At 39.5% G+C, this 21,273-nt stretch overlaps 1 protein-coding gene across 4 annotated transcripts in view; it reads left to right on the top strand.

Moving 5' to 3' along the window:
* Window positions 1-21,273, top strand: part of LOC134220345 (endothelial zinc finger protein induced by tumor necrosis factor alpha) — a 192,529-nt gene that overhangs the window by 149,201 nt on the left and 22,055 nt on the right. The window lies entirely within an intron of this gene.

Raw genomic sequence — 21,273 nt, 5'->3', positions numbered from 1 at the left:
CTTTGCTCGTTTGGTACCGCGTTTGTCGGTTCGTTTGGTACTTTCGGCTTCACTGTTTGCGGGTCTCTATCTATTAACAACGTCTCTGGTTTTGCTCTGTCTCAATCAAAAAAAACAGAGCCAAATTAATTGCGCAATTCAAGCATAATTTTCTTAAAAGGACGCATGTAACAAAAGTAAACAAAACGAGGTTTTTAATACAACATAACAATCACACGCGACTTTATATAATACACATCGATTTTACTGATTTTAAATCCTTAAATTCTTTAATTAATTTAATAAATAAATAATTTTTAAAGTCTCACTGTTACATACGTCGGATTAACGTATGGGAACTAAGAGCGACCTATGTAACAAAAAAGCAAAATAAAATAAAACTGCAGTTGCCTTAATAGTGCACTATTGAGTACCGACCAATGTACACACACTTTATTTATTTATTTTTATTTATTTATTTATTTATTTATCTACATAGGGTTATGCGCTAATTCGTCCATGGCGCTAGCATTCGTCATATCAAATTCTAAATCACTAAATACTCGCGAATCGTAAACCAAAATAATGAACTGATCATCTGGCGAGATAGAAAAAAGTGTACACAACGATCTGCATTCATTTAAATTATATTCCAGTGTTACTTACTTGAAATACAGTTAAAATAAACTTTGCGGCTGTGACTTTTGCATAATTTCCTACGTTATCCGTGCGACGAAGGAAAATCCAGTTCGTTCACTGCTGTAGAAGACGCGCAACACCGTCACCAAAATCCACGTAATTCACTGATTTTCACCGCACTTTTTCACATAATTTTCTCACTGCGCACTAAATAAAAGCAATGTTGATTGCTCAAGTGAATAATAATTGCAAAATAACTGCCGGAAGGCGTTCAAATGATCTGTTTTTTTAAACTTTAGAGCGTTTGAAATTTATTTTCTTCGTCGCCTTGTTTATAGTCGAAAAACGCGTTGCCAAACTGGCGGTTTGAACTGAAATAATCTTATTTTACACATCTGGTAATACATCATGCAGTCAATAAAAGTGGGGTTTTCAATTATTTTCCGCTCCTGTAATAAAAGAAAAGTCTTCCAAATAAATATTTTTCATACACACTCGTCATTCACACTAAAATTTTCCACTATTCCAAAAGTTTGAAACAGGAGAAATAATTTCATAACAGAAATCTGTTGGCAGCACTACCCACGTACATGTTAAGCATGTGTGTTAGTTGTTTGACAGACTGAGGCATTTAACTGAATGGCAGCACAATCGAAACCATTTTTATGCGGTCGAAATGGGATTGCAATAGGAAATTTTTGATAACTGGAACCGAAAATAAACTTTTAAGTTTGACTTTCAAAATTGACCGAAATGATAGTTATTCTGCATAAAGTCACAGATAAGTCTTCCAGTTATCCAAGAAATGGCTTGAGCTCAGGAACAAAGATTTGCAGTCCTGTTTTAAGTATGGTACATGCTCCTCGTGGTACAGAGAAAGAATACGTAGATGATCAATTTTCCGGTTCCAAATATGGTACATGCTCTCTGTAGTACAAAGAACAGAATGCGTTCACAGCATATGTTCTTGGTCATCCAAGAAATCCCTGGAGTAAGGCCTTTCGATCTACACGCGTAACTGAAGATCACTTTTCCGGTTTCAAATATGGTACATGCTCTCTGTAGTACAAAGAACAGAATGCGTTCACTGCATATGTTCTTGGTCATCCAAGAAATCCCTGGAGTAAGGCCTTTCGATCTACACGCGTAACTGAAGATCACTTTTCCGGTTTCGAATATGGTACATGCTCTCTGTAGTACAAAGAACAGAATGCGTTCACTGCATTTGTTCTTGGTCATCCAAGAAATCCCTGGAGTAAGGCCTTTCGATCTACACGCGTAACTGAAGATCACTTTTCCGTTTTCAAATATGGTACATGCTCTCTGTAGTACAAAGAATAGAATGCGTTCACTGCATTTGTTCTTGGTCATCCAAGAAATCCCTGGAGTAAGGCCTTTCGATCTACACGCGTAACTCAAGATCACTTTTCCGGTTTCAAATATGGTACATGCTCTCTGTAGTACAAAGAACAGAATGCGTTCACTGCATTTGTTCTTGGGCATCCAAGAAATCCCTGGAGTAAGGCCTTTCGATCTACACGTGTAACTGGAGATCACTTTTCCGGTTTCAAATATGGTACATGCTCTCTGTAGTACAAATAACAGAATGCGTTCACAGCATATGTTCTTGGTCAACCAAGAAATCCCTGGAGTAAGGCCTTTCGATCTACACGCGTAACTGAAGATCACTTTTCCGGTTTCAAATATGGTACATGCTCTCTGTAGTACAAAGAACAGAATGCGTTCACTGCATTTGTTCTTGGTCATCCAAGAAATCTCTGGAGTAAGGCCTTTCGATCTACACGCGTAACTGAAGATCACTTTTCCGGTTTCAAATATGGTACAGGCTCTCTGTAGTACGAATAACAGAATGCGTTCACAGCATATGTTCTTGGTCATTCAAGAAATCCCTGGAGTAAGGCAATTTGATTTACACGCGTAGCTGAAGATCAATGTTCTGATTTCAAATATGGTTCATGCTCTCTTCATATTGAATACATTTGTGTTGAACTTGATGTTAAACTTAAAAAACACACAAATAAAGGGATGATTCAAATATGACGTCCACTACTTTTTGAGATTTCTAGACCCCCCCTCCCTCCTTTGTCATGCTTTTTTGTATACCTTGTATATGCAGTGTCACAAAATTTTAGAAACCCCTCCCCCCTAAAACCTGTGACATCATTGTTGAACGACCCCAAAGAAAAAAAATCCCAACTTAGTTCACCGAATAGTGATACTGCCTTTCTCGCATTTAGTCAAGACACCAACCTTATATGTCGCTTATATGGCTTGGTTCAATGTACCATTTTCGTAATAACTTTCAAACGCTATCGAATGAAACTTGTTGCGAGAAAATCGGCTAAGGTTTACTATAAGAAAAGTTGTCTGATGTTTTTCTTAGCTTTTGTGCACACACGTGCACACATATACACACATGCATACAGTTTGTTGAGCCGAGTTGATTGGTATATAACACTATGGGTCTCCGGGCCTTCTATAAAAAGTTCGTTCTTGGAGTGAAATGATAGCCTTTCGGTACAACTTTTTTGTACGAGAAAGGTGGGTACATTATATATTCAAAACAGGCCTTTAGATCGTTGGTTACGCGTGTCGATCTGAAATGATCCACTTCAGGTATTTCTTGGATATCCGCGAACAGCTTTCATACGCAGATTTTTTTTTTTGATGACCGTGAAGATCTTCCATACGCAAATTCTATCATAGGTACCACCATGGGTATATTGCATTTACAAAACAGGCCTGTAGATCATTGGTTACGCGCGTAGATCTGAAGACCTCCACTTCAGGTATTTCTTGGATATCCGCGAACGTCTTCAGTACCCAGATTCGGTTAAATGTACTACAATGGGTACATTACATTAACAAAACAGGCCTGTAGATCATTGGTTATGCATGTAGATCTGAAGGCCTCCACTTCAGGTTTTTTTTTTGGATAACCGTGAAGATCTTCCATACGCAGATTATATCATAGGTACCACCATGGCTATATTGCATTTACAAAACAGGCCTGTAGATCATTGGTTACGCGTGTAGATCTGAAGGCCTTCACTTCCGGTATTTCTTGGATAACCGCGAACGTCTTCCATACGCAGATTCGATTAAATGTACTACAATGGGTACATTACATTAACAAAACAGGCCTGTAGATCATTGGTTACGCATGTAGACCTGAAGGCCTTCACTTCAGGGATTTCTTGGATAACCGTGAAGATCTTCCATACGCAGATTCTATCATATGTACCACAATGGGTATATTACATTTACAAAAAAAGCCTGTAGTTCATTGGTTACGCGTGTAGATCTGAAGGCCTCCACTTCTGGTATTTCTTGGATAACCGAGAACGTCTTCCATACGCAGATTCTGTTATATGTACTACAATGGGTATATTTAATTTACAAAATAGGCCTGTAGATCATTGGTTACGCGTGTAGACCTGAAGGCCTTCACTTCAGGGATTTCTTGGATAACCGTGTATATCTTCCATACGCAAATTCTATCATATGTACCACAATGGGTATATTACATTTACAAAACAGGCGCGTAGATCTGAAGACCTCCACTTCAGGTATTTCTTGGATATCCGCGAACGTCTTTGATACGCAGATTCTGTTATATGTACTACAATGAGTACATTACATTAACAAAACAGGCCTATAGATCATTGGTTACGCGTGTAGACCTGAAGGCCTTCACTTCAGGGATTTCTTGGATAACCGTGCATATCTTCCATACGCAGATTATATCATAGGTACCACCATGGGTATATTGCATTTACAAAACAGGCCTGTAGATCATTGGTTACGCGTGTAGATCTGAAGGCCTTCACTTCCGGTATTTCTTGGATAACCGCGAACGTCTTCCATACGCAGATTCGGTTAAATGTACTACAATGGGTACATTACATTAACAAAACAGGCCTGTAGATCATTGGTTACGCGTGTAGACCTGAAGGCCTTCACTTCAGGGATTTCTTGGATAACCGTGAAGATCTTCCATACGCAGATTCTATCATATGTACCACAATGGGTATATTACATTTACAAAACAGGCCTGTAGATCATTGGTTACGCGTGTAGATCTGAAGACCTCCACTTCAGGTATTTCTTGGATAGCCGCGAACATCCTCCGTACACATATTCTATTCAATGTTTCACAATGTACACATATCATATTCAGAACAGGCCAATATTAATTGAATTTATGTTATTTTTATTTAACACGGTATGATACCGCATAAAAAACTAATTTGGTGTACTTGTAGAAATCGCACACCAATACCAACAGATTTATTTGACAGCAATCCATCGAGTTTCAGAATGGACGAATGAAAATTCTCATGGACGTAAACAGATTTTCATAAGACAAATTTGAAAAATTTGAAGGGTATTTTTGATTGCCGATTCTCAATAAACTATGATTTGTTCAATGCGCTAATAGTACACAATGAAAACTAGGAACTCTAAAATACGTGTTACATACAACTAAGTTAGAGTAAGTAGTTGAGCTGGCGTATAAATTAGATTTGAAAACCAAGCACTACCTACTACGACGGGAATTAGCTCACTACCCTAATCTTTATAATCGCATAAATAACCACATAACAGTTTTCAAAGCTTACGCAACTATGTACTATTTTCTAACACAATAAAATAAGTAATTTCATACCAAAGTACTATTGGGAATTGAAGTGAATGCTCATATTTCGTTTGAAAGAGACAAATGTCGTTTCGCTTCTATGATTACGAGGTAATTCGCTCCAAATTTTGACAGCACGGGCACGAAAAGAATCTCTCAAATTATTAGAAAGGGCTCTTGGAACAATAAGTAGTAATGCTCGAGAAGAGCGGGCAACCTTGAAGAAGTTTCGGAGGTAAATTGGGGGGTCATTTATAATTTTATATGTTTGGATGCATGTTCTTAGCTTAAGATGATTCACAAAATCACAACCAAGTAAAGACTTCTTATAGGCAGATATATGGTCATATTTTTTAGATTGTATGCGTATCTTACAACTGCATTGAAAGCCTGGTTTAGTTTTTTGAGATTTGCCTTTGATACAAGACCAAACAATATGTCTCCATAATCGAATAGAGGTACTAAAAGTGACTTGGCAAGTTGAATCCTGATGTGTTGAGGAGTACAATGCCGCAGCAAAAGTAGGGAGTGCAAGGCGTTGTAGACTTTACTGGAAACAGCGTTTGTCTGGTTTGTCCAATTTAAATTTGAATCCATAAGAATGCCAAGATTCTTAAATCATTTCACAGATTTCGGTGAATTTTTCTTCAATTCACCGAAATCTCAACAGCAGATCTGCTCGGTAATTACTTCACCGATTTTCTGCGGTATTTACCGTTGTTCAACTGTCAAAACTACCAAAAAATCTGTAAAATTCTCACCGAACAGTTCTGCTGTTGAGATTTCGGTGAAATCTCACAGAAATCTGCGATTTATTTTTGGTGTGCAGCATACCGGTGTATGTATAATTCTATATAATAATAAATATATAATAATTGTATAATAATAAATATTGAAAATAGATTTAGTTTTAAAACAGTTTTAGAAAAAGCTTTGCCAACTTTCTGCAAAGGATTTCTCGAATCCTCACAATTGTTACATACGTCGTTATGAAAAATTAGGCTTGAATTGACTGTTCAAATAAGACCTGTCCTCATTGGGAAGCATTCGGCTTTCAGCGAGCGTGTACGTACACGCACAATTCACGCACACTTTTACTCGGTTTGTTTGCAACTACGAGCAGCTGTTACGGCAAAATCAAATGGGATTGTTTGCAACCACGAACCGTGCGTTCGTGTTTGTGATTAATTTCGGCGAGAGCCTAATTTCCCGACGAAAACTAACTCCATCCCTTCCACGCCCCTGAAAGGGAAAGGCGACTAATGACCCGTTTCATACACGCTAGTTCCAGCGGACAATGCACTATACGGCAACACCACCGCGACATTAGCATAATGTAAACACTATTAACAGATGACAATTTCTGTTTAGATGATGCTAACCCCGCACCATCACTGTCGCACAAATCACCCATTAACTGCACTAACACATATTTATATTTTCTTCGTGGTGATTTTAACAGCCCGGAAAGTTGTTTTGCATACAATTTCTCACGAGATAAATCACTTTTTTGAAAAACCCGCACCCATCACTGCATTTCACGACGGTAGCTGCTTCCGTACACCGCCACAAAAATATAAACATAAGTATCTTCCCTTTTTCTCACAAACCAGATATGAGTTACTCAACTCAATGATTTGCTTGCAGTTGATTAGTTCCCTCGTAACGTTTTTGTATGTAAGGTTCATAAAATTTGTTTGGTCCGTAACTCTCTGGCAAACCTCCGGAGTTACTTGTCATAAAGACGAGTTTATACAATTCCATTTAATTTCACTACTTTATTGTACCTTTGACAGATACGTATTTCGACCTCAACAGTAAGGTCGTCTTCAGAGTCTCGTACTTGACTCGACTTGGAAATACTGTAGTGAATCTTTACAAGACACTGAAGACTGGCCATACTGACCAATCGATCTTCGACTACTTAGAACAGTTTTGGCTTCCGCGACCTGCAACCTGAAGTAGGCTGCCTGCATGCCAAAGGGCGTACAGAGGTTTTCTCAACCTCTGTACCGTAAAGCGTTTTGACGGCAGAGACGATGTAGTCTGCATCCGTGACCTTGTCCTGTTGTTTACATTGGAGGGTCAATTCCGCACCCAACGACCTCGACGCCGTCATACAGGACCACCTGGGCCAGCTTTTGTAAGCCATACTGCTCACATGCGCTCTACGTTTCTACACCAAAATCAGTTCCTCGACCTTGGTGCGTCTGACGTTTTACACGAGCTCGCAAAGAGCCGAAAGACTTTTGTCCACCCACAAAGTCTACCTGGCGTACTTTGCCTTATCGGTTTTAACCAACAAGCCCTCACCTCGGTTCGCCGGATTGCTACCTGAGTCTTTCCGGGTTAGGCGCAGTCATTTCGTCCTTGGCCGTTCGAGCGAAAGCAATCGCCTCTTGGGCCATCTTAGAGAAATCGTCTAGCTTAAACCTTTGTAGGGGTATGTGGCAGGATCACCATCATCAATGAGGAAGAAGGCCCCGGTCTTGGCACCTTTGTCGGCTTCTCGCTTCTTGGCACCCGCCTGATAAACGCGTCCTGTTGTTGTCAGCTTTTTCAACTGTTGCCTCTACGCCGTCTATATCAATAAACAGATGGTGCGTTGGAAATTGATTCATTCATTTTCATTTATTTAGTCTACATCTGAACAGATAACACTGAATCAACAATTTGACGCCACAATACACGGTTCGAGGCCGCATCTCTCCATCCTCGAATACGCCCCACGCTTGCCAAGTCGTTTTGCACCTGGTCTGCCCATCTCGCTCGCTGCGCTCCACGCCGTCTCGTACCTGCCGGATCGGAAGCGAACACCAATATTGCAGGGTTGCTGTCCGGCATTCTTGCAACATGCCCTGCCCATCGTACCCTTCCAGCTTTAGCTACCTTCTGGATACTGGGTTCGCCGTAGAGCTGGGCGAGCTCGTGGTTCATTCTTCGCCGCCACACACCGTCTTCTTGCACACCGCCAAAGATGGTCCTAAGCAGCCGTCTCTCGAATACTCCGAGTGCTTGCAAGTCCTCCTCGAGCATTGTCCATGTTTCATTTCCGTAGGGAACAACCGGTCTTATTAACGTCTTGTACATGACACATTTGTTGCGGTGGCGAATCTTTTTTGACCGCAGTTTCTTCTGTAGCCCGTAGTAGGCCCGACTTCCACAGATGATGCGCCTTCGTATTTCACGACTAACATTGTTATCAGCCGTTAGCATTAATCCGAGGTAGACGAATTCTTCGACCACCTCGAAGATATCCCCGTCTATCGTAACACTGCTTCCCAGGCGGGCCCTGTCGCGCTCGGTTCCGCCCACAAGCATGTACTTTGTCTTTGACGCATTCACCACCAGTCCAACTTTTGTTGCTTCTCGTTTCAGGCGAGTGTACAGTTCTGCCACCTTTGCAAATGTTCAGCCGACAATGTCCATGTCATCCGCGAAACAAATAAATTGGCTGGATCTGTTGAAAATTGTACCCCGGCTGTTACACCCGGCTCTCCGCATGACACCTAGCGCAATGTTGAACAACAAGCACGAAAGTCCATCACCTTGTCTTAGACCCCGGCGCGATTCGAACGAACTGGAGTGTTCGCCCGAAATCTTCACCCAGTTTTGCACACCATCAACCGTTGCTTTGACCAGTCTGGTAAGCTTCCCAAGGAAGCTGTTCTCGTCCATAATTTTCCATAGCTCTACGCGGTCTATACTGTCGTATGCCGCCTTGAAATCAACGAACAGATGGTGCTTTGGGACCTGGTATCCACGGCATTTTTGAAGGATTTGCCGTACAGCAAAGATCTGGTCCGTTGTCAAGCGGCCGTCAACGAAGCCGGCTTGGTGACAGACGACGGAAGATGATCTGGGATATCACTTTGTAGGCGGCATTAAGGATGGTGATCGCTCGAAAGTTCTCACACTCCAGCTTGTCGCCTTTCTTGTAGATGGGGCATTTAACCCCTTCTTTCCACTCCTCCGGTAGCTGTTCAGTTTCCCAGATTCTGACTATCATTTTGTGCAGGCAAGTGGCTAGCTTTTCCGGGCCCATCTTGATGAGCTCAGCTCCGATACCATCCTTTCCAGCTGCTTTATTGGTCTTTAGCTGTTGAATGGCATCCTTAACTTCCCTCAAGGTGGGGGCTGGTTGGCTTCCATCGTCCGCTGAACTGACGTAGCCATCTCCTCCGCTGCCTTGACTTTCACTGCCTGTACTCTCAGCGCCATTGCTGCGTTGGAACTTGATATTCAAGGCATTTTTGAAGTGAAGATCTGGTCCGTTGTCGGGCGGACAAAAACGAAATCGGCTTGATAACTTTTCATGCTCTCATTTACTGTCCGTGACAGACGACAGTAGCTACGAAGTGCTACTTCCTCCGTTCGATCACCACACGTTCGTTCATCAAGATACTCCCATCCTTATTGGGGATTGTAGTATTCCCCGAAACTCAATTTCCCAGGAGTCAGGCCATTTGGCCGAAAGGGTCGTTTAGACGAGTGCCGTTTGGCCAAAAAGTGAAAAAAAAATCACCATATTACAAGTAGTGAAATGTGAGACAAGGGAAGAGAGTAATGAGTAATGCGAAGTGAGTAAAATGTAAAATGTAAAAAGCGAAAAGACGGAAGTGGCAAATGGAGACTGAGAAGTAAAAGGACAGAAGTGTGAAGTGAGAAATTGGAAGTGGAAGGAAGTGAGGAGTGTGAAATGAGAAAAGAGATGTGAAAGAAGTGAAAAATCATAAATAAGTAGTGAGAAGTAAGTAGTAAATAACAGGAAGAGCGAAATAAGATTTAGAAAAAGCGAAGCGCGAAAAGGGAAGTTAGGGAACATAATTATTTAAATGAAAAATGGGGGATGAGAGATGAGAAGTGAGACTGCAGCAGCCAGCTATAAAAAGTGAGATCTTACAGGGAAGTAAGCGGTGTTTTGGTAGATCGCGATGTGGTTTATATGCAGGCCATCTATGCCTTTCTTTGCTCGTCTGACATACAAGTCACACTTAGAAAAAGTTACCGACTTTGGTAATTCGTTTACCGAATTATCAACAGCTGAACGGTCAATAATGGTTTTGATAATATTAATAACCACCGAAACATCTGTAAATTACCATTGAGAAGAAAGCTGTCAAGTTAACTGACTGTTCGGTATTATCTACCGAAAACTTGAACCAGATCTGTAAATTGCATCAGGCGTCAATCCGTCGAATTTACTGAGATATCGGTACATTTTACCGAAAAAAAATAGTTCGTAATTGCATTTACCGGAAAATTATTATTTGCATTGCAAACAATGCTGATATTTAACCAATTTATTGTATTCCTTGTTTTCCTTACAATTATATCTATATAAATCAGTTCGTTCATAATCAGTCATTGAAACGATGCAGAAATTTGATAGCGATTGTTTCTCCATCGACGAAAAGGAAGAAGTTCTTGTCGGCGGGTTTAAGGACTTGGAGAAGAACTTGGGACGGGGAAGCATCGACATAATATGCTTCTCTAACATCCCACATCCGACAGCAATCCTTACATCCTTACGACACACCGGAAAATTGGCCTCAGAGTATCATTGAGCCGCTTTCTAAAGCCTGCGGGAAGTCTTCTTCGGGCTGTAACAAATGAAATCATTCACTCAGTGTGCCTTCAAACAACGAAATTTATGCCTTAACTGTATCTTAACCAAACCAGCTAGCCGATTTCTAACACCAGCTTCTCTTAATACTTCCGACGCATTTTCAAATATGACGATTGTGAAATTAGTATTTCTCCACGGCACTTGAAAAATAACTGTGAACATCGTGTGAAACAGCTATTATGACACATGATGCCTTGGTGTGGTGCAAAGATCTACAGCATTAGCATTGTTACGGTGTAATTCGTAGATTGGACACTAGTGAGTGATACTCATGTTTTACTTTTGAGATCTTTATCTAGAATGCTATCAGAAATCATGAAGGGGAGTGGGCAGTGTGGTGCAACGATCTACAGCTCCAATTACCAAAACTCCAGCAAAACATGTTACCGACTTCGGTGCTGAAGCTGATTTACAGAATTATCGATAAAAGTATTTATTGAACTCGGTAAATCTGAACTGATTCACAGAAAATCGGTAATTTAAATTACAGATATGAATACATTACTCCGAAATTACCGAAAAATCTGTTATTTTTGTATTTACCGTCGCTATCCGTGAAAAAAATTACCGTGCTCATAACCCAAGCAGCACAAGTCTAATGAAACTGGTTACAGTAACTTAATTGTGACTAAATCGGGTCACATATAAGCTACTGTGATCTATGTACAACATGTGTGCTGCTCGGGAACATCTATTTAAGTGTGCAATACCCCTATTTTTCTTTCTTCTCAAACGAACGGAATTCAAACTAAAAAATGTCATATTACCGGGTTCCACGGTATCTTGGTCTGTGCCCCTGTCCCCTTACTAACTCTTGATAATAAGATGATATCGATTGTAAATAACATAAAGAGTCTCGGCTCCGTTAAGTCTTATACACGCCTGAGCCTGTCAAATAAACGCAATAGGTAAAAAAATGAAAAGTGAGGAATGAGAAATGAGAAATAAAAATCGAAAAGTGAGAAACTAATCTTTCTTTCTTTTTCTTTCTCATCCTTTATTCTTTTTTCTACTTTACTCTAAATTCTCCCTTCTTGATTCTTCCTCCTTATTTTGGCCTTCGTATTTCTTCCTTCTTATTTCTTTCCTTTTACTTCTTACTTCTCTCTTCTTTCTTCTTCATCCTGTCTTTGTCTTCTTTCCTACTCTGCTGCGATGTCCCACTGGGTTCCAGTCTAATGTTTGTTTACAGATTTCGTTTCCGCCTCTACGTAAGATGTGGCCGACCCAGCTCCACTTCCGATTACAAATTTCTGTTGCTATCGGCCTCTGTCTGGTGACAACGACAGTGGAATTATGTACCGCAGGCATCTGTTGCTCGGCTACTGTAAGCCTGAAAGGAGTCGGAGTTCAACGCCATCCACCCATTCGAAGTCGTTTAGGTAGATGAAAGTAGTGTCCTAGACAAACATGTTTTTGCCATTATGAACAACTTAATATACTGCTCTTGGGGTCCCCAGCAAACACAAGATCGTATATCATAGCGTATAAGTGTACAAAGTGGAGGCCATATACGTGCATTTTGCACGCAGTCAAATGGAGGAATGCGCCTATATCGCCTCCACTTTGTACACTTATTCGCTAACATATGCGATTTTGTGTTGGCTGGGTCTCCAGTAGCCTTGCGAGCAAAGGCGTAGGATTGCCAATCCGGAGATGGCGAGTTCGATTCTCGGTCCGGTCTAGGATGTTTTCGGGTTGGAAACATTCTCGACATCCTGGGCATAGTGTATCCATTGTACTTGCCACACAAGATACATACTCATGCAATGGCGGGCATAGAAAAGCTTTCAATTAATAACTGAGGAAATGCTAATAGAATACTAAGTTGAAAAGCTAGGCCAAGTTCCAGTTGGAATGTAGAGCCGTTCAAGAAGAAGAATATACTGCTAAAATCATTTTCAAAAAAGTTATGCTCAAAATATGATTTTTGAGGGTTATTCATACAAAATATGCTCTAACTCGTTACCAAACCGTTATTCGAATATTGTGTCTTCAGAAAAGATGTTCCAATTCATATTCTCTATAACATTGCAAAGGACAAACACTGGTTTTATACATCTGCGTAATTTTTCTATTCCATACCGCCCTTGAAGATGGATAGATGATAGATGACCAAAAGGAAGCCCAAGAAATATCCTTCAACTCTTCTGAAGACCCCATGTCTCTAAAATGTGGCTTTCAGGTCGAAAACTAAAAAACGCACGTTTTGCGGGCTTATGAACCACTGTGCAGTCGCATCTTTCACAGGCGATTGTACGACAATTCCCCCAAAACCAATTCCCAGAATGCAATTTCCCCGAATAACAATTCCCCGAATGAAACAGTTCCCCGAATGTAACATTTCCCCGAATGCTTCTCTATTCTTTTTGAGTGTGGCACAAAGCGATTGGAGGATTTCTGATCCGGAGGTTGCGAGTTCGATTCTCGGTTCGACTTAGGATGCTTCCGGGTGAGAAGTATTTTTGGCTCTTTGAGCACAGTGTGTCCATTGCACTTGCCACACAAGACATTTATGCAACTGACGGGCACGGGAAAGCTTTCAATAACTGTGGAAATACTAGTAGAACACCAAGTTGAAAAACATCACAAGGCGAAGTGAAGAGTTATTGCTTTCTTTAAATGTATTAGTATCCTTGGTATGATGAATACATCTGCCCGGTTTAAAGCAAAAGGAAGTGACAATGACTTCCTCAAATGAACACATTTGCCCGGTATAAGGCAAAGAGGATAGATAGTCCCTTCTTTATATGAAATCGTTTGTCTGAAATAAAGTGAATCAATGAGACAATGCCTTCTTTAAATGATCCCGTCTACCCGATGTAATGCTAATGGAGGAGATAATGCCTTCTTTATATAAACTCGTCTATCCAGTATAAAGCGTCTCTAGAAAGAACGTTTATCCATAATAAGGCAAGAAGAGGAGATAATTCGTTTACTATAGGAGCGCGCTTGCCAGATATATTAAAGGATTGATATGAAGCAATTATATGTTTCAACACTGCTGCTATGCTACACTTATCCAAGAAAAAGACAATTTTAGAACAATCTGAAAAAAAGCCTAATGCTATTCTGAGAAAATGAATTCGGCAAAATGTTTTAAAATATTATACATTCAATACAAATTGCTTATATATTTTTTCCATATTCTGGCCAAATTGGCATCAAAATAAGAGAGCACATTAATCCTTATTATCATTCTCAATTCATTCATATTTGCATTATTCCGAGCTAACGCCTATATCTGAAGAAGGGACCACATCTACCATTGCCTTACTTCTAAAGAATGGACTACATCCACGCATTTACCATTGCATTAGTACGAGCAAACGCAATATTTTTGTTTAAAAGGATTCACATCAACCATTGCCTCAAACTTATTAAAAAGGTATTTACAGAACAGGAGTTTAATTTCGAAGATAAAAAAAAAATTTAACAAAAACGCTTTCAATCGGAATTTCGGCTTGCGATTTTGCTTTTTAAAACAACACAGCCGTTGTTCGACTATTATAGATCAAAAAGCACATTGGAAATCATTCTACCCTGATATTATTATATCTACCCTGATATTATTATAGTACTACGAAAAATATTGAGCTTATAAGCGAAGCATAGCTAAGGTGTACTTTGTAGATTGGACACTAGTACTCATGTTTTTATTTTGAAATCCATATTCAAATTGCTATCAGAAATCAAGGTAGGTGTGATCCTTGATTTCAATCTAGGATAAAAATTGCGAAAGCAAGGATTACTACTCCTGGCCACGCCCATCTTCACCAAAGGATATTGCGCTGGTAATGTCCAATAAGACACGCCCACGCTCGTTTGTCCCGTCGATATCAGCAATTCACTTTCTTCTCCACAGACGAGTATCGTTAACGGGCCCCTGGTTGTTGTTCGCTTTATCGCGGCTTAAACTTCACTTTGCTCCTCTATCTTCTTCCTGGTATTATCGGTGAACTATTGTTTTCTCTTGATGTACAGTTCATCCCGAGTAATTTCGCTAACTTCTACAAGACCATGACCATGATGTGTTCATGGTTCGAGTTGTCGGACCCGATTTTAAAATCCGTTCCGAAGTATTCTATGAAGTCAACGTGTTCATTATATTTAAATAGTTCATGGCCTACCTCACGGAACAGTTTTCCACATAAGGGTCGATTTTCACCGTAATTTTCATACAAACTTCAAACTGCGCGTGCTCACTTAAAATACATCCAAATTAGATAAACATTTAGGAGGATTATTGAAATGGCAAATTACTTTAAGCATCGGGAATCAAAAATGTCAAAATTTGAATCCCTTTGGTGCCCAGGCTACTCCCGTAGAATTGCCCGTAGAAATTCAAACGAGTTTCCCGTGAAAAGAATTTGTCGTGGAAATCGAAATAACTGTATGTGGAAATTCAAACGAACTTCAGGGCTGTTACAATAGTCGCGGATTTCGCGTTTTTCGCGAATTTCGCGGATTTGTCGCGGATTTACTCTTCCAGTCGCGAAAATCGCTATTCCGTTAAACGTTGTCGCGAAAATCGCGAATTTATATTTACGCTCTCTCTAAAATTCAAAATGTTAATGTTTTTTATATGAGTGTATGAGAAGTAAGCAATACTTTTGATCCGAACACATCATATCGAACACATTTATAACACATTATATATTTTAATTGGTTGATATCCAAACGATATTTGAGAGACCGATTGATCATAAAGACATTCTGGATTGCCGGGACGCCGAATTGTGTTAAGAAGTTACAGTGGCGTAGCCAGAAAATTGGTCTGGGGGGGGGGGGTTTCCGAACATTTTTTCGACAAAAAAAATCCTTCTGAAAATTTTGTCTCTGGGGGGGGGGTTTATGTCCAAAACCACCCTCGTGGCTACGCCACTGAGAAGTTAGTCTTTGTTCTCAATATTTTTGAGAGTGATTCCCACTAATGTCGCTGCGAATATTGTTATTTTATTATTTTTACAATTTGAGGCTTGACATTTTGTCTATTTTTCTCTCCAAGGGTGTTATTGACCGAATTAAACGCATTGAAATTGGCACCTGGGACCGCCGGAAATGAGCTAAGGCATGCTAGTTATCACACAAAATTATGCTGATTGTTATCATCTCTGTCCATTCGGTTGAGCGATAGAGAAACGCTTCATCTTTCCGGCCTTCTGCCTCACCAAGTTCTGCTCCATAGTGACTCCCAGTACTCCTGGCTGCTCCTATTCCAATTATTTTCCATCTATTTGCCATCTTTCCCTTCAAACATTGTAGGGGGAAAGACGGCTTTGGCAGGTTTTGTTCTATTATTGGCAGGAGGGTTTTTGTCGACCAAATTTTATGAAATTTGGAGACAATATTCTTTGATATGCAAAGAACGTTTAGGCCAAATTTGAGCATAGTCAGTCATAAAGAAAACCCTGCCAATAATAGAACATAACCTGACGTCAAAAGCCGTCATTCCCCCTATCTCTTTTTATAGTCTCAGTCAATGCTTTGATTCGTTTGAGGTCAACTCCCGAAGAACCCATATTTTTTAAAAATCAAAACAAAAACTGAAAAGTGTTGCCGGCCAGTAGGATTCGCCTGATGTTGGTTCAAAATCGCCAATGTTAGGCCAAGTTTGTCAACAGCTCTTTTTTGATTTCTTGTTTTGAATTTTAATAATAGTTAGAGGCGTCAAAAAATATGAATTCTTGGGAAGGTTGATCTTGAATGAATTGAAGAATCGATTGAGCGAATACAAATGTTTGACTGGAGAGTCCAATTACCATCATTGCTTGATTAGATATTTTTTCGGTAAAAATCGTTTCTGCCATTTAGCGGTCCAAAGTTCATCATTTCTTCGTTCACTCGTGCCCTAATTTGTCTAAAACCTGTTTTAGAAGCCTGTTAGTCTTATATTTTTAACCAAAGGTACATTACTCTAAACATAAAGCTGAGGTTTAAGGCATGAGTGGAATCTGTTCAAAATGTCGCTTTTTAAATAACATTTTGCCTCTCGCGTGTCATTTTATTTTATCACCAATGTCCTGTTAGACAAAGTTATAGGACATTTTAAGCGCTATAAGTTCGTTACACCTCATAATTTGATATTGTGTTTTTGAAAAAGGTTTCGAAAAATAAGACAAATTTATGCCAATGCACTATGGTCCAGGATACAGATTTACGCGGAAAGATGCATTTTACGCCAAAACTATATTTTTTAGAAAAAACTGTTGTTCTACAAAATTGTTCGAAATAGTAAGGCCATCATTATGGTTCTACCGAAAAATAGGGTGGCCCATCATGTAAAAAAAATAAGAAAATATTTTTTTTATTTCTCGGAATATTGACATGTTATGTTCTACAAAGTTGTAGCGTAGCTTATTCCAATCAATTTCGCTAAAAAAAATTTCTGTAGCTCCTAAGTTGGCTGATTTAGAGCAATTTTACCTAATTGGATTAGGGTGTACCTCAAAAAAACAGTATTTTTGATCTACTTTTTTTGTTTTAGATTTCTCGAAAAAGTCGTGTTCAGGTGACTTTTAGAGCTCAAAAAAATGTCATCTTCTGAAGACTTTTGGGGCTTTTCAAAACGCGTGTTTTGCTATAAGAATATTGTCTGTATCTTCTTCCGTTGTCGAGTTATGTTAATTTATTTGAAAAAACATGATTTTAGTAAAATTGATAAAACTTGAGATAAAAAAATAACATATCCCCAATTTTTTGACATAATAAAGAATATTAATTTCTCTTTCAAATGTCGTGTAAATATATTTTTTTGGTCTGCCCTACCGGAGATATCAACTTATGAAAAAAATGTAATTTTGCATGAAAAACGATTATAACTTTTTATCGGAAAAAGATATTGAGCATATTCATTCATCAAAAGTTGCATTTTTTTGAGCTCTAAAAGTTACCTGAAGACGACTTTTTCTAAAAATCTAAAATAAAAAAAGTAGATCAAAAATACTGTTTTTTTAGGTACACCCTAATCCAATTAGGTAAAATTGCTCTAAATCAACCAACTCAAGAGCTACAGAAAAAGTTTTTTTAAGCAAAATTGATTGGAATAAGCTGCGCTACAACTTTGTAGAACATAACATGTCAATATTCTGAGAAATAAAAAAAATATTTACTAATTTTTATGATGGGCCACCCTATTTTTTGATAGAACCATAATGATGGCCTTACTATTTCGAACAATTTTGTAGAACAACATTTTTTTCTAAAAAATATAGTTTTGGCGTAAAATTCATCTTTCCGCGTAAATCTGTATCCTGGACCATAGTGCAATGACATTTTACAACACTGCTTGTGCTTGAGTACATTGCAGAAGTTGAGACACCATGGAAAATCCCGGTTGGTTGCAAATCCGACGATCCACTGCTCGCAATAGACGATGCAATCCCTCCGACTGGGTACTTGTATGTTCATGAGGAGCAGAATATCGCAAGTCCTGTATTTCCCTCTGCGTTTAGACAGGGCAAGTGAACGGATTATTGAAAAGCAGAATCTGCCGCTATGGAATGAGTAGATTGCGCCACCATAGACTAGTTCCTTCAAAACCTCTCGCATGTTAACCTACATATACCTACATAAAGCCGCTACTATGGCTTTGTTTTGATGCGTTGAGTGCAAAATGAGTTACCTAAAATAATCCACTGAACAAGTTGCTCGAATTTATTGAACGCGAATTGAACGTCTAAACATTTCCATTCAATTTACTCGAACGAAAAGAAAGTTGACTTTTGTCTGTTTTGACATGTTCAACTTTTGGCAAGTCCATTGAATTCAACTGCGTTGTTCAATTCACTTGCCCTGCCAAAAGGTAGCGTAAGGATTCTAGTCATCTGGGTTTCTAAATAGTTAACACATTTCAAGTTATTGCTCTTCAATATTACCATTAACCAAATCTACGTGTGACCAACGCCATCTAAACAACTTACTTAGAACCTCATATCGATGTTAGTTCTAGTGTGTAGAATCCAAACTTGCGGCTTCCCACTTTGGTTTTACCATGAGTTCGGAATCGTCAACTGTTCTTATCACTCTATATCCAAATTCATGCTACTGAAGGCCTCAAAACACTTGAATTGACTGTGAAATAGCCATCAATTATGTTGGCTGCATTTGAAAGTCAGTTCTGCTTGAACGTATAACGTTTTACAAGTTTATTCTTTTGGTAAAATAATGTATCTTGATATGAAACGTCATGTACTTTATTTTCAGTGAAATTTAAATCTGTGAACTTTGACATCAAAACTCTATGAAGTGAGAAAGCCTGGCGGCTAGGAATGTAACGATCCATTTATTTATAAAACATAAAATTATTTCTGATTCGCCATTCAAAACATCACCCTCGTACCCTCGCATTGAAATTTGTTTTTACATGATAATTCGCTTATTTTTGTTTGTCGCGGTTTTGTTTTTGTAGTCGCGGATTTCATTTTGATAGTCGCGGATTTCGTGGATTGGAATTTGTCCAGTTTGTAACAGCCCTGGAACTTATCTTGGGAATTTCGCAGAATTTCTCGCAGAAGTTCAATCAAAAACACCTCAGAAATTCAAATTTTCTGTGAAAAATCAATAGAGTTTCTTGTGAAAATTCAAAAGTAATTAAAATGGAAATTGAATTTCTCGTGGAATTTTGAACGAATTTTCCGGGGAATATGCAACGAAATTACCATGCTAAATTAATGATTTCGTGTGTGTTACTTCTACGTGAAGTTAAACGATTTACAATGATATGGAAATGCTAATATCATCTTCCAAACTTGGACGTACATGTTCATGATAGCATTAGAGGCGAAAGTATAGAATTGATAGTTCCGTTAGGATACGGCAGGCATGAAGAATGTTTTTATAGAAGTCGATTTGAAAGCGAGCGGAGGGCAATATTTGTGATGGCACATATCGCACGACCTTCCTTCTGCCAAGCTCCCGTATGAAGGGGGAGGGAAGAATATCAGTGTGGAATCTGATATATCTCCACTGGCAAAAGGAAGGTGGTTTGACTTGCTCATATGCCATCGCGTGCGGAAGGGATTTGCTATCGACGAGTACTGTCTCCAAATTTCTAATATGACATCAGCATTTAGTCGAATAGGATTTTGATTGCACAGTTCTGTTTTCTCATTGCGTCCGTCTCGTCGCAACCAACTTGGCTGCCTCGGAAAGAACAAAGCAGAGAAAGGCACTGCTGCTGTACCGTCGACCAATAACAGCTGAATTGATGGATGCCCCCACCAAGGGTAGTACACTAAATTAATGATTTCGTGTGTGTTACTTCTACGTGAAGTTAAACGATTTACAATGATATGGAAATGCTAATATCATCTTCCAAACTTGGACGTACATGTTCATGATAGCATTAGAGGCGAAAGTATAGAATTGATAGTTCCGTTAGGATACGGCGAGCATGAAAATGTTTTTATAGAAGTCGATTTGAAAGCGAGCGGAGGGCAATATTTGTGATGGCACATATCGCACGACCTTCCTTCTGCCAAGCTCCCGTATGAAGGGGAGGAAGAATATCAGTGTGGAATCTGATATATCTCCACTGGCAAAAGGAAGGTGGTTTGACTTGCTCATATGCCATCGCGTGCGGAAGGGATTTGCTATCGACGAGTACTGTCTCCAAATTTCTAATATGACATCAGCATTTAGTCGAATAGGATTTTTATTGCACAGTTCTGTTTTCTCATTGCGTCCGTCTCGTCGCAACCAACTTGGCTGCCTCGGAGAGAACAAAGCAGAGAAAGGCACTGCTGCTGTACCGTCGACCAATAACAGCTGAATTCAATCAATTCTATACTTTCGCCTCTAATGCTATCATGAACATGTACGTCCAAGTTTGGAAGATGATATTAGCATTTCCATATCATTGTAAATCGTTTAACTTCACGTAGAAGTAACACACACGAAATCATTAATTTAGTGTACTACCCTTGGTGGGGGCATCCATCAATTCAGCTGTTATTGGTCGACGGTACAGCAGCAGTGCCTTTCTCTGCTTTGTTCTCTCCGAGGCAGCCAAGTTGGTTGCGACGAGACGGACGCAATGAGAAAACAGAACTGTGCAATCAAAATCCTATTCGACTAAATGCTGATGTCATATTAGAAATTTGGAGACAGTACTCGTCGATAGCAAATCCCTTCCGCACGCGATGGCATATGAGCAAGTCAAACCACCTTCCTTTTGCCAGTGGAGATATATCAGATTCCACACTGATATTCTTCCCTCCCCCTTCATACAGGAGCTTGGCAGAAGGAAGGTCGTGCGATATGTGCCATCACAAATATTGCCCTCCGCTCGCTTTCAAATCGACTTCTATAAAAACATTCTTCATGCCTGCCGTATCCTAACGGAACTATCAATTCTATACTTTCG

The sequence above is a fragment of the Armigeres subalbatus genome, chromosome 3 (assembly GCF_024139115.2).
Source record: "Armigeres subalbatus isolate Guangzhou_Male chromosome 3, GZ_Asu_2, whole genome shotgun sequence".
Classification (NCBI taxonomy): Eukaryota; Metazoa; Arthropoda; class Insecta; order Diptera; family Culicidae; genus Armigeres; species Armigeres subalbatus.
This window is presented reverse-complemented; position numbering and strand designations above follow the sequence as displayed.